Source organism: Rhinoderma darwinii, chromosome 3, assembly GCF_050947455.1.
Source record: "Rhinoderma darwinii isolate aRhiDar2 chromosome 3, aRhiDar2.hap1, whole genome shotgun sequence".
NCBI classification, from domain to species: Eukaryota; Metazoa; Chordata; class Amphibia; order Anura; family Rhinodermatidae; genus Rhinoderma; species Rhinoderma darwinii.
In genome coordinates, this window is record NC_134689.1 from 16,795,360 (window position 1) to 16,800,733 (window position 5,374).

Consider the following 5,374-nt stretch of genomic DNA (forward strand, 5'->3'; position numbering starts at 1 on the left):
TACATGTAATGCTAATCATTACTTGTATGGACGTCTTTAGTTATATCCGTTTCTAGGAAAGCTGGGTGACAACCAACGTGGACACAATTTCAGCTTCCGCAAGGGTTGTAAATTACATTTCCTAGAGTTCATATACAGTGATACAGAAGCATGACATGTGTCACTACCTAGATATGCCATTCAGGAGCCTGGGAAAGTTGGATGACAACCCTTGCGGAAGCCATAATAGCGCTTTCAGTGGTGTCACCCCGCTTTCCCAGTAACAGATATAACGGAATAGATTAATTATTTTGTTACAAATTAAGGCGAACTCAACAATTTATAGCCATAGGTTTTTTCCTTAAAGGGATATGCACTTTAAAAAAAAAAAAAAAAATGTCAAAAAATAAATAAATTGCTGATAGCATTTTGAGAGTACAGCCCAACTGTGACACCCTGAATTATCAGTGCATATTTGTACAGCGGGTGTGTAGATTTTGCTAGGTCTAAACATGTTCCTGTTAAGCTGAATCTACACACTTTGGCATTTTAAAAGTCCAGTTAAACAATTCCTAAACGTAAACCCCAGTCCTTAAAAAACACCAAAAATATTCAACCCCACATGCCATATTCTGCTCCCTATAACATGAGGAGTGGCATAAAGTGAAAATACCACTTTAAGTGTGAGAGAGTTTAGCTTTCCGTTTGCATCACTCCCTCTGCTGTATTTGCATAGCCAATAGTTGTAGTGCGCTTGCTACTGCGCGATGATTGTTACTGGGCAGATTTTTTTCTTTTTTTTTTTTTGGGAAAAAGCTTTCTCTCTATATCAGTAACTAAGAAGGTGTGGAAAAAAAAAACAACTTGCTGACTATCAGTTGGGCAATGCATTAGTTAATCTCTACGCAGGTTAGGGCAAATAAAGCTAAAAAATTCAAGAAACCAATGCCAGTAAACAGACAGCTACAAAGTCGCATGGGCATTTTCTGCACACAAAAAATATAAAAAAATAAAAATTTTATTCTTATTTTTTACAATATTCCACCTGCCCTATATGTGTACTATTTTTTCTTATTTTATATATATTATATAACTTTTTTTTTTTTCTTTCTTATGTGCAACTTTTTTTATTTTAATCTTATTTTTGGTTTTTTTGGGTTTGGATAATATTATTTTTTTTTTGCATTAAAAAATAATAATATGCTTTACTTTTGGGGGAAAAAATTTGTACAAGGTGACTCACTAGAGAGAAGCAACCCATACCTGTGCCATTGGACATGGCATTGGACGTGTTAACCCCTCCTTAGCTGGCCAGTAAGATATATTTCCCATCATTAAGAAGATAGAACCTACTTATCCACGCCCCCTTCCCATTTATGAAGAAAATTCAATGAACTTAGACCTACTCAAGCAGCATGCTCCTTTTACTAAAATGCTCTCAAGTTCCCAATTCATTTCCTTGTTCCTATTGCCTCACTGATCCTATATACAAGGAGTAGGTTAACACTTCAGTGCAGAAACAGTATTGTACTGGAAACATGTATATTATTATTATATAAGGATTTTTATTTTATTTCTATGCATTACAAAATTCAGTTTTTATACCATGACACAATTATTTATAAAAAATGTAATTATTAAATATTCTAGACAAAAAAAAAAAATAGCAACTTTTTTTTTTTTTTTTCCTGTGAACAATACAAGCAGTCAGAGGGTTGTTATCCTAGAATAATAAATTACTTGAAGTGGCTGCCTATTGGCTGATATCTATGGGGAGCTAAACTGTCATGGACAGAGCAACAAATGGTTTATAAATGATATAGAAGCCCCTATGGGAAATGTTTGATGATTAATAGGAATGTAGGCAGCAGATGTGTTATCGGTTTGGTCCAATGCTTCATCCCCCCAGATGTTAAAAAAAAAACACTATAGGATTAATTAATTCAGTCCTGAGGCTAATACATGTGACACATTTTCAAACATGGGCAATAGTCTTACATTATTACATATGCACTTATATTTCGACTCAAGAAACTTTTTGTTTTGTATTTGGCAAAAAAAAAAAAAAAAATATTCATTTTTATAAAACAAAAATTCACAAAAAAACAAAAACTCATTCAGAAGCATCCCTTTTCTTGGGTGTGATTAGATGACTGCTTTCTGGGTGGCAAGAGGTCTGATCTCTTCACGGATATCCAGAACCAAACTCTTTGCCAAATTAACAAGGGAGATGTTTAGTGACCCTGAATAACAGGCAGATCCCATATTATCTAAAACGCGTCAGTTGAATAAACACACCTACCTTCCTTTTTCTCAACCTCCCGAAGGCCTTAATTATAATTGAAATCTTCTGCAACTCAATAGGACTTTAGAATACGTGTTTGAAGTCTAAGCTAGCTAACTACCAAATTCCACTGTATTATAGGCAAACCCATAGTATCTTCATGAGAAGCGCTTTATCTAAGAAATCAAGAATGGCCCTTAACAAAAAAAAAATTTTTTTTTTTTTTTTAAGAAATAAAAAAAAAATATCGGAAAAAATATATACCTTTAAAACATATTTGTAAATATATATTTAGAATGACTTCTATGTTCCTACGACTGTTATTATTTAAAAAAAAACCTTTTTATAAAATTGTTCCTGATATAAATTATAAAAAAAATTCATTAAAAAGTGGGAAATGTGGTGGTCTGATGTAAAGGTACTTAATTTTCATGGGTTGTTCACCCTTGGGAAGGGGGGAAAAAATAAAAAAACAAACATAAAGAGACTGGCACTTTAATGAGGTCTGTTTGAAGGAGATTCAACCCTGTTAAAGCAGACCGCTGTAAGTTTATTTCCTTCCTTTAATCGCAAACTTTCACTTTGTGCAACTTCCCCCCACAACATTTAACTCCTCACTTGCCACAGCCCTATAATCTCTCTCTTGCAGCAATGCTGCTTATAAACATTTTTTGGATTCTTTCTAAATTGACATGAAAACCAGCTTCTACCCACCTCCACCCCACTTCCTGCCCTGTGGTGGTGTACTTTTTTTTTTTTTTTTTTGCTTTTTGTTTGTGTTTTATTCAATATATATATGTACTTTATCAAAAATAAAATGAGTAGATTTACTGAAAATACATATGGAAAAACCCTAGGCTTGGCTTAATTTGTCATTTTAAATCAGTAGAGCCTTTCTTGAGATATGGCTGAAAAATGGGTGTCAAATAATGATCTGGCTGAATAAAATACGTGTTATGGTTCAGTAAAGTCGATATTTTTTAATTTCTTCAAATAAGAATGTTTGATTGTAAATATTTAGTTTTTTGTAGTTAACTATTTATTAAATCATTCACATACAAAACTTTGTCAATTAAAAGGCTTAAGACCAGGTTCACTGACATTTCTCATGGTCATTGTAATGTTCTTATTCTATAACAGTAAGTACTGCTGAAAAAAAATTAAAAAAAAATTAGGATAATCAATTTTTTTTATACCCCAATATTGTAAGTTTAGCATTAATATTTGACATTTTTAAAATGGAATTAGGTTGTGAGACAAAATTACTGCTATTCTTACACTGGTGGCATTACTGAGAGGGAAGTGAATTTTGGATACTATATTCTTAAATCAAAATCTATGATATTAACCAACTATATATATATAATATCCTCCCTTCCAGAAACAGACGCTTAGCATTATGGTATTAATTGTGAATAATTTAACATAAAATTGTTGTAATGCCATTTATAATTTAATATTTAATAATACTATACACTTATTTTCTCAACACCCAAACGCCATTGAAATAATGTGAACCTTTTTATAAAGAATGATTTTAAATATTATTACGGCTTGCAAGTGATACTTTGAGCTCCATTTGTAAGGTAAGTCATTTTTTTTATGGATATATATTGGAAATAAAATAAGATTTTAATTATATTCTGCAAAAACGTAAAAAATATTTACAATAAAATTACTAATCACTTATAACATTGAAAAGAGAATACCATTTCTGCAGGAGGGGTTTGTTTTGTTTAAAAAACTGAGCTGGAATCGTGTTTTATATTAAGATTTTTAAACATTTCTTTGGCCATTCCATAAGGCCCCAATGTGAGCAGAGGTCACAAGAACTGCTCTCTAAACTTCCTAGGAAAGAACTTGAAAAATGAACTTTTAACCCTACGACCCGTTTTTCTCTCCTACTTTACCTGTAGTCAAATGTTTGCCTGTCTATGAAATGTAACTAATACATATAAACCAAAAACACATTTACCTCTATAAAAGCTAAACGCTAGGAATGTTTCATCTCTACATTGTCCAAAACATTTTTTTTCAAAAAAGAGAAAATACAAAATGTACAAGAAAAAAATTTCTCTTTACAACAATAGAAATATTTTTTCAATTTAGATGATAAAATGTAAAAAAAAATTTTTACTTTTTAAAAAAAATAAAAAAGAAGTACAAAAGTTTACATTAATGCTAACCAATGTTTGTTTTATTGGATTTGTCTCTCAGAAGTTGAATTTATTATTTTATTATCAGGTAATTAACCCATACCTCACCAGTGCACAAAAGAACCACAACAGTAGCACAGCTAAACTTTATCTCCTACTATTTCTTTACACACAGCAAACCTGTGTAAGCAGGTTTATTGAGCATGAATAAATTAGCCATATCTCTGTGGCGTATATTATCCTAATACTACAACTTTTTATTGTCGTTTATGCTATATTATGTGATTTCTATCTCTTTTTTACCTTAAAAACAACATTTGGTCTGTTTAAGTTCCCAGAATCTGCAATGGTTATCATTTCCTCTTTATACTGTATGATGTCACTATAGATGATGCCGATGAAGAAATCTATAGTTTTAGGGGTGCCTAATTTTATGTCTTTTGTTGGATACATCCTGATTAAAATCAGAAATGTCAGTGGTGTGGTATGAGATGCAATATGGTATTTCTTTTTATAAAATGAGGTAAGAACACAAAACATGACTTTTCCCTACTTATTTCACTATGAGAAACCAAAAACACCTAAAAATCAGTCATAGATACTCATCTTTTATCCTCATACATAAAAGATGCGAAAATCAACAGAAAAACTTGTTTATATATCCCTACAATAGCCGTTATTATCAGCAGCATCGTATCAACACCCATTATCAAACACGTATACATAAAAGGCGTAACAAAATGAAGGCAAATATTACTTTACGGCCAATCAAACACAAAACTGTCCATTAGTTCAGGAGAAGGACCCTAAAGTTCTTTGTATTTCTACCATTTACAGTAATTTACTCGATCATTGTAACTATAAATATTGTTACTAGTATCATACTAAAATGAAAAAACATATAAAACAAATTTAATTAGGTAGAAAACCAAAATACGAAACCAAAATAAGAAAA